This window comes from Perca flavescens, chromosome 18 (assembly GCF_004354835.1).
Source record: "Perca flavescens isolate YP-PL-M2 chromosome 18, PFLA_1.0, whole genome shotgun sequence".
Lineage (NCBI taxonomy): Eukaryota > Metazoa > Chordata > Actinopteri > Perciformes > Percidae > Perca > Perca flavescens.
This window is the reverse complement of record NC_041348.1, coordinates 30591532-30600983: the sequence shown is the minus strand read 5'-3', so window position 1 is coordinate 30600983 and position 9452 is coordinate 30591532.

Genomic DNA, 9452 nt, shown 5'->3' with positions numbered 1-9452 from the left:
GCCCCCTGCTGCAGAAATCTGATAGTCAGCTCAGGTTGCAGTTATAGGCTACAATTAAACTGTTAATCTGGTTTGATATCTTGTTATCTTGTCTTTTTTTGTAAATCATGATATAGAATTCTGCTACAGTGCAAAGATAAAGACAGAATAAGGAAACAGAAAAAGAAGGACCTGCAGGAGGCAGCAAAAGGCAGTGGATCCCTAAGCAGCTGGGTTATTAGGAGCACCACAGTCAGGTAAAATGAAGTTATTCAAGAAGAGATGGTTCGCAGATGCTAACCAAAAAAACAAAAACCAAGCATGGATTTGGACCTGTGTAATTAGATGAGGCATGGATGTAATCTCTGTGACATATGATGCAACTATATGGAAATTTGTATGTCTGTATGTAAACATGTATATAGGGATGTAGGTATGTATGCATATGCGTGGGTATATATGAATATATGGGTGTATATATAATGTACGTCGGGGAGTGTTTGTATGTATATATATGTAAGTAGGTATGTATGAGTGTGTATCGACGTATATATTTCCTTCTGTTAATTATTTATTTTTAGGTTCTTTTTTTTATTTTTTATTTTTTCCCACTAGGTGTGAAGGAGGGGAAGGGATGGGGGGAAGGGGAAAAGGGGAAAGGAAAGAAGGAGAAAAGGGGAAAAAAATATACTGTGTCAATTCAAATGTTAATTGTATGATTGTAATATGAACAACGTCACAATAAAAAAGTATTAAAAAAAATAGGAGCACCACAGGTTAGTGTAGTGCTTGACACAATAATCTGACATGTTCTTACATACTTATTATTATAACTTTCTATATATGTTGTAGTTTGGATACTGTATGTAAGATTACATTTTGCTTGGACAACGGTTGCATTTTTTGGATATATTTGTGTGAATGTACACACTACGACCACACTACGACCACACTACGACCACACTACGACTACACTACGACCACACTACGACTACACTACGACCACACTACGCACCGTGCTCAGTGAGGAGCTGGTTGATGAAAGATGAGAAGAGTCTCTCTGCATGTTGTGCAGTGTTAGTTTAGTTTGCTGTCCCATTACTCAACCCCGTATTTGTGAATATAAATATGTTAAGTGAAAGTTCTGTCACAAAACTATGTTGTTGCGTAGCATTGCACACTTTTAAGTGGGTATATGGAAATCCTGGAGATTTCTTAGTGGGTATACTGCGTATACCTGCGTATCACGTAGACTACACCACTGCGAGTGAGGCATCTCACTTCTGTTCCATCTTTGTTGGGAGTCACACATGCTCAGTAGCTAGGTAAGGACTACTAGCCAGTCAGAAGCAGAGTATGAGGGCGTGCCCTGACAGTACCTAGGTAAGGACTACTAGCCAGTCAGAAGCAGAGTATGAGGGCGTGCCCTGACAGTACCTAGGTAAGGACTACTAGCCAGACAGAAGCAGAGTATGAGGGCGTGCCCTGACAGTAGCTAGGTAAGGACTACTAGCCAGTCAGAAGCAGAGTATGAGGGCGTGCCCTGACAGTAGCTAGGTAAGGACTACTAGCCAGTCAGAAGCAGAGTATGAGGGCGTGCCCTGACAGTAGCTAGGTAAGGACTACTAGCCAGTCAGAAGCAGAGTATGAGGGCATGCCCTGACAGTACCTAGGTAAGGACTACTAGCCAGTCAGAAGCAGAGTATGAGGGCCCTGACAGTACCTAGGTAAGGACTACTAGCCAGTCAGAAGCAGAGTATGAGGGCCCTGACAGTACTAGGTAAGGACTACTAGCCAGTCAGAAGCAGAGTATGAGGGCCCTGACAGTACCTAGGTAAGGACTACTAGCCAGTCAGAAGCAGAGTATGAGGGCCCTGACAGTACTAGGTAAGGACTACTACAGACAGACATAGAAACCTCTGGCAGACTTCAAAATATCAGGACTGTAATTACTGTGTGTGGTTTCTTCGGCCCTGATGAGATACCAGAAGTTTCTGCTGAAAAAGCTTCTTCTACACCGCTGACTTGCTCCAATATCTTTATTTTGCATTTCCTCCACAAAAGGGCTTCCTAAGGTAAAGATGAATAGTCAAACAAACCCCTGTGTTTATAGCGTATTCTATATATGCTAATTGTTTCTGAATTGTTGCAAAATCCAGTGATTGGTTTCTTTTGGCCGCCATGCTGGGGTGAGTGGGGCTTACCTGCGTTGCGGAGCTTAGAAAGTGAAGTAAAGCTGAGTGTAAGAGAGTGACTGAGAGAACAGAGGCAGGGTGGCTTGTTGCTCGGAGGTAGAATGGTCACCTCATTACCACAAGGTTGGCGGATCAACGCCAGGCTCCTCTGGCCACATGTCAAAGCGTCCCTGAGCAATATACTTAAAGGGATACGCCAGCGTTTGTTGAAATAGGGCTTATCACGGTCTCCCCAGCTGTAGATAGGTGGGCCAAGGCATGTTTTGTGCATGCATCGTTTTAGTCCGGTGCAACACCGGCACCGCCGCTAGTTAGCTTAGCGTAGTGAATGGAATCCTATGTTGCCGGGTTATTCCTTTAACCCCAAGTTGCTCCCTAGATGCTGTAGAGATGGGAATCACCAGAGGCCTCACGGTACGACATCATCACGATACGATATTATTGCGATTTTAACAATATTCTGCAATACATTGCAATTTATTACCTTTTGTTCATCTTGGCAAAATGGGATTGTCACGCAGACAAAATGACCAACACATACATAATAACAAATCGATACTCTGTGTATCGATACAGTATTGCCATGGAAAATATTGCAATACTATGCTGTATTGAATCCCCCCCACCCCCCCAATATGTATAGCTGTCCACTGCTCCAAATACTTTTGTATGTTTTGTGTGGAGAGTGTCTGTTTCTGATTCGCCGTGGTATTTCCCAACCAAGGTGTGCTAATGTTACATCCCCGTCTTTGTAATGTCTCCAAATGATCCGCCAACTGAGTGGTTGACACCACCATCAGGAGAGAGAAGGCCGCAGAGCGGAGGATGAATCTGCGCCCAGAGTCGACGTCAAAGCCTTATCCATTACCTCTGGCTGGCGGGTTAGTGTGTAGCTCCTGCAACCTCAAATGCACGATTAAAAACCAAACCTTGTTAAGTTTCCAGGACACGTCGCTATAATAGCAAGCTTTCCCCAGGGTTGTGGTTATGCCATGACAATCATTAGTGAAGTATTTACAAGGTATCCAGTCAAATAAAGACGAGAAGAGCATCTTTGATGGGCATCTTTTACACTTTTCTGAGTAAGCAATTTAGCGAATAATACGGGGAGAAAAATTGATAGCCATTGACAGCTATACTTACTACATACTTAACTGTTGATGTTAACAAAATGCAAAGCAGGGCCGCATAGAAAGGTTCCCTCGATTAAAAATAAAGTATTTTAAAACAGCATTATGAGAGTCTCTCGTGTTGTCCTAAGTATGGAAATGAAAAACAGTGGAATAAATATTGTTGTTCCCACTTCTGTATTTCCAAACTAAACCAATGGGCTTTGGTCCATCCCCTGTTTAGTGATTTCATGACCTCTGACCCCCCCACAGGAGGAACAGTCCCACTCTGTGTCACACTGCTCACACACTGCTCACCCTTCCCGAGCAGCTGTTTTTGTTCTGAAAGTCTAATTTATTTATCTGCAAAGGTTGTTGCTCCTTCAGCCTCCAGGGACACTGCCAACAACGTCAGGGAATACCAATAGCATGCAAATCCTTTTAATTATACATTGTTTATTCCTCTTTCCCTCAAGCTATAGTTTGATTGAAAAGCCCATGTCCTCCTTTAGTTGAATGAGGAGCACAGCAGACCACACGTACTGAAACCAAACAGAATTTCGCCGATTGTGTGTTCAGGTCTGCAGGGGCTTTATGCCGTGCGGCTGTTATGTTATAAAACGGGTTAACAAAAGTTATCAGAAATCAATCAATGTTTTTGTGACTAAGTGACTGATGGGAATACTTTTTGAAATTAGTCCAGTATTGGTGTATTGCCAAATGCACATATTCTATTTCTGCAAACAGTTCAGTTTTTGCCGCTGACAAACTCAGATTATTATTCTAAGAGACTGACAACATTTTGGAAAGAATCTCTACAGAAATAGACCTTTTTGTTAAAGAGTAAGATCCTGGGTGCCTGGGTAGCTCGCCTCTATGAGCGCGTGCCCATTTATAGAGGGTTACTCCTCAAAGCAGCGGGTTCAACTCCGACCTGTGGCCCTTTGCTGTCTTCAGCTGTCCTATACAAATAAAGGCCTAAAAGGCACAAAAGAATAAGATCCTTTTTGTTTAACATGAAACAGGCCCAAAATCACCATCACCAAACTCCACCAGACTCCATGTAAATAATCAAGACTTTTAGCGTGTATAACATGAAACAGGCCCAAAATCACCATCACCAAACTCCACCAGACTCCATGTAAATAATCAAGACTTTTAGCGTGTATAGAGCCAGCATATCTCCACCAGACTCCATGTAAATAATCAGGACTTTTAGCGTGTATAGAGCCAGCATATCTCCACCAGACTCCATGTAAATAATCAGGACTTTTAGCGTGTATAGAGCCAGCATATCTCCACCAGACTACATGTAAATAATCAGGACTTTTAGCGTGTATAGAGCCAGCATATCTCCACCAGACTCCATGTAAATAATCAGGACTTTTAGCGTGTATAGAGCCAGCATATCTCCACCAGACTCCATGTAAATAATCAGGACTTTTAGCGTGTATAGAGCCAGCATATCTCCACATGTAAATGGGTGAATTAAGGGTTTATTTCAACCAAACCAGAGTGGTGATTGTTGGAACAGTGGAAAGATGAACCAAGATGGCTTTTGATCGTTTTAAGGGGCTGTTTCAAGTTAAACAAAAATGATCTTACTCTTTAACTTAAAGGTCTATCTCTGTAGGGATCCTTTCCATGATGTTGTCAGACACTTAGAATAATAATCTGAGTCAGTCAGCGGCAAAAACAGAACTTTTAGTGGACGTGACTGACCGATTTCAAAGATTGTTGTTCCCATCAGTCATTCAAACACAACAACATGGGGAAAAATGAAGGTACCCTTAAAATTCATACAAACAATACAGGACCACCATGAAATATTACTCTGCAGGTAAAAACCTCCATGAGGTCTCTTTTAGGGATTTAACCTAATCAACCTTGTGGGCACGGTATCACAGCACGCTTAGGCCAGGCACTTAATCATGAACTGAATTACTGCTCAGCGTCCAACAGAGTATTGGGACTGTGTTTGCAGGCATGAGGCACGGAGGAATAACAAGCCCGCTCAGCAAATCTTCTCTGAGAAAATAAAAGTTAAACAAGCAGCCATTCATCCCCTGCTGACTCAGACTATCTGTGTTACGGCTGCCCTTGGTCACTGCAGAAGGAGAGGCCCTCTCACCCCTCTCACCTGAGGGGGGAGATTAAGTTGCCGATACTCCCAGTCGATATCTACCAGCAGCCTTTATCTACGCTGTCAGCCCCTTTCGACAGGTATTAACCTTGTAAATTGCCATTATTTCTGCAAACTGGAGCAACTTTTGACCTGCAGCCGTTTCCTCAAATTACTTTTCCTGCTATAACGGCAGTTTACAGCTCAGCTGTGTGCCACTGCACGCTACATTAACTTCAGGTCAGCACTTTACAGGTCTAACGATTCCATATAACCACTCAAATGTAAAACTGTTGCAAAAACATGCTGAAAACGAGACAGTGAACCGTTTACGAAGAATTGTTCTACTACAAATACCACCTATAACTACCATTAGAAAATAACAATAAAATTAGTGATTTGTGTGTGATTTGTGAACTTCTTTTATGGGAAGGTAAACATTTAAAAATGATGGGTAAATAATAGACTGTAGAAATAATGGACGTAGCATCAGTGATGTCACGCGCTGGTTTATAGACGGCCGTTTTGAAGCCAGGACTTCGCATTTTGGCCGTTGCCATATTGGTATTTTGGAGCCAGAAGTGACATATTTGGACAAAAGGATGGAGCTGGGGAGAAAAGCGCAACTAAGCCAGTGTTGGTGTATGGTTTCAATGGCGCTGCGCTGCGCTAAACGCTAAAAAGGGAACGTCAACGATGGGGAACTGGCACCATTCATCTGCACGTATGGCAGTACAGAAAATCAGCAAACCTTCCCTCAAGTTACCAGCTAACGCTAGCTAGCTTCGGTTGACAAGGTGTTACCGAATGCTGAACGAGACATTTTTAGGCGACCAAAAGTTCCAATTAACTTGAATCACCTGCTTTATCGTCTGTTTTAAACTAAATGGGACTATCGTTTACTAAATGAACATCATGCTGTATTGAAAAAGACTTGAAACTAGCGATTGAGACCATAAACTGATGAAAATGTTTACTGAGGTCATAAATCAAATGAGAAGTAGGCTCATTTTCTCATAGACTTCTACGGTATAGAAACAGACTTCTTTTTGGAGCCAGTGGAGTCACCCCCCTGCTGGAAATTAGAGAGAATGCGGCATTAGCCTCACTTTTCAGACCCGGAAGTGGTCCCTTGGGGTAGACCTTCAATCTTACAGCTGTTGATCTTGCAAAAAGTTTAGGTTAGTTGATAATCAAATTAGTTGATTTGCTGTTTTTCTCTCATTTAATACTTTTGAGGGTTTGGACATCTGGTCGGACAAAACAAGCATTTTGAAGACGTCACCTTCTCTCCCGGTCAACCCCATTGAGCATTATGTACAAGTTCATGACATCAAAATTTTAATAAAAAAACAAAAACAATCAAATTATAATGAAATAGAAATTTGTTGCAGCCATAGCTCATTTAATCCACTTTTATTGCCAACAGTATCTGTTAAGCAGCGACTGAAAGCCATAAAAACCTGTAATCCGAACGCGAACAATGTTGCTATTGACAGCTACATCCTTCACAAGGCAGGTATGAGCTGGAAGTCACTGCTTGTATTAATCTTCTCCTGTTGAGCAGAAAAACTTTGACAAGCTCACATACTGACTAACATTGTTAACATGGGAAAGCAAACTAGCTCCGTGCGTTGCATCTGAGTCATTCTGCGGGGAAGCTACAAGTAATTTAAACCTGCGAGACAGATTCAGTGTGGCGGGGATTTCCTAATTCATTAGTAATCCACATGAAGTGTTTAACTGAGCTTGACAGAATGTCCCTGCTTCACATTCATATTGTCTTAGAGAAGTGTGGGAGCTGGAGGATCTTCATGTGCACAAGAATAGAAAATTAGGTTCTACAGGATCAGGTTTGGCAATTATCTCCAATCTAACAGAAACTTATATATAAAAGTATGAAAAATAACTCAACATTCAGAATCCCATTTATTTTACCAGCAGACTGCAGTATGACTGGCATAATAACATCACATTTGGTATAAATATCAAGAAGCAGCAGTCAGATGAAACCACTGAATCTCCAAAAAAAATTTGACTTTGTAATAAACAGACTTTTTACGATTGATGACTATGCGTTTTGATTTTCATGGACCATGAATTAGTTAAGAGCAAAGTTTTCTGGTGTTTAATGAGCTTTACAGCTTCAACAGGCCGCTAGTTTCTAACGTTTGTTATCTTTGTAATGAACCAGAACAGACAATATACAATTTAAACAATGGAACTTTTGGAATTTTGGTGGGAGCAAACTGGAGGTGTGTGAATGATCTATCCATTTTCAGACACTTGGTGTCATGATTCCCCAAATCCATGATTTTATTTGACCATTCGATTTTAAGGTCACAATTCCAGTCTTAACCTTTGTTCAGTTTTGAGTTTCTCAGAGTGCAATTGTATGATCCATTAGTTTACCAAGGTGCACATGAATGCACTACGAAGTCCCGTTGGAGCCCCACATGCTTTACCTTCGTTGTTTGTTTCCATAACTCACTCAAAAGGAAGGCAACGTTTTACGGTGACTTGAGGGAAGCAGGAGGATTTTCCAGTTCTGTTTCTCCATCATCTCCGTAACGCTAAGATAACCCTACCCTGTGTCTTTAGCTGCATGCTACCAGCCGGTAATCTAACCCTAACCTGTGTCTTTAGCTGCATGCTACCAGCCGGTAATCTAACCCTACCCTGTGTCTTTAGCTGCATGCTAACAGCCGGTAATCTAACCTTACCCTGTGTCTTTAGCTGCATGCTACCAGCCGGTAATCTAACCTTACCCTGTGTCTTTAGCTGCATGCTACCAGCGGGTAATCTAACCCTACCCTGTGTCTTTAGCTGCATGCTAAACTAACGCCGTCTGTTTTTTACTTCTTTGAATGTACACAAGTTGGCGGGGGGTGGAGAGAGAAAAAAATCACAGATCTTGCTTTTTATTTTGAGAATCAAAACTGAAAGCTTATTCTGTTTAATTTCCTCCAAAATCAAAATCCTGACACCCCCAGTCCTTATACAACCAGAGTGAAAGCTTCAGCATGCGAGTGACTCCATGTGAGAAATAGAAAGCAGAAATATGTTTCAAAAAAGGCTCAGAAAGTGACCTGACTAACAGCCTGTTGAAAGTTGTCAAGACAAAAGTTGTAGATACTCTTTAACACGTCTGCAGCCGCTCAATACCACAACAAGAGAAAGGCCTAATGACTTGGTCAATACCTTAAATGAGACTGCTTAAATTACATTTGACAGAAAGTTCCTCTCGCATCTTTTAAACGCTCTCTGACAGTTTGACAAATGATCTTTCAAAATGTCACAAAGACTACTCTGAGCTACATTTAAATTCTGCTCTGCTACGTTCTCTAAGAGCCATGTGTGGTCAGATGTCTGTATTTAAAAATGGATTTAGACATTCAAACACAGGAAGAGCTCATTAACATGCATCAGGCCTCTGCAAAACGTACGCTGGTGATGATAGTTCTAAGCAGATAATTAGTAATTTGTTATGCTGCATTGGAAAGAGGGAGAAGGGAACTTAATTAAAAAACTTAACTTAAACTTAATTACTGTGCCAATGCACTAGTAGGCCAGTACAACCTGCTTACTGCAGGTATTAGTGCACTGCTAACCAACTGGATATTTAGGATGTTATCTTGAAGATAACGTGTTGCCACTGCAGCCAATGTCTTTGGAGACATTATTCTAACTCTGCAACCACAAATACTTACCAGAGCAGCAAATGTGGATTAATCCGCCGCTGATAATTGTTCCTAACAAATGCTCTATTTCCTCTGTTTGTTTGAAAGAAAAACTTCAGTTTCACTAGTCCGTCCGCTGTATGAGGTTAAACCGGTTTGATTTCATGCTCTCCGGTTGAACCAGCATTTGTTACACCTTTTGGTAAATTGAAAAGCAGCCTACATTAGCAACCTGTGCTGATGGCGTCAAGGCGCTAAATCCAACTTGTATTTCAAGCAGTGTTGGGCAGTAGCATTCCTAGTTTAACTACTTCTCATTGGCGTCGCTGCTTCCTGAATCAAATAGCTTTTCAGTAGCTTATGTTTT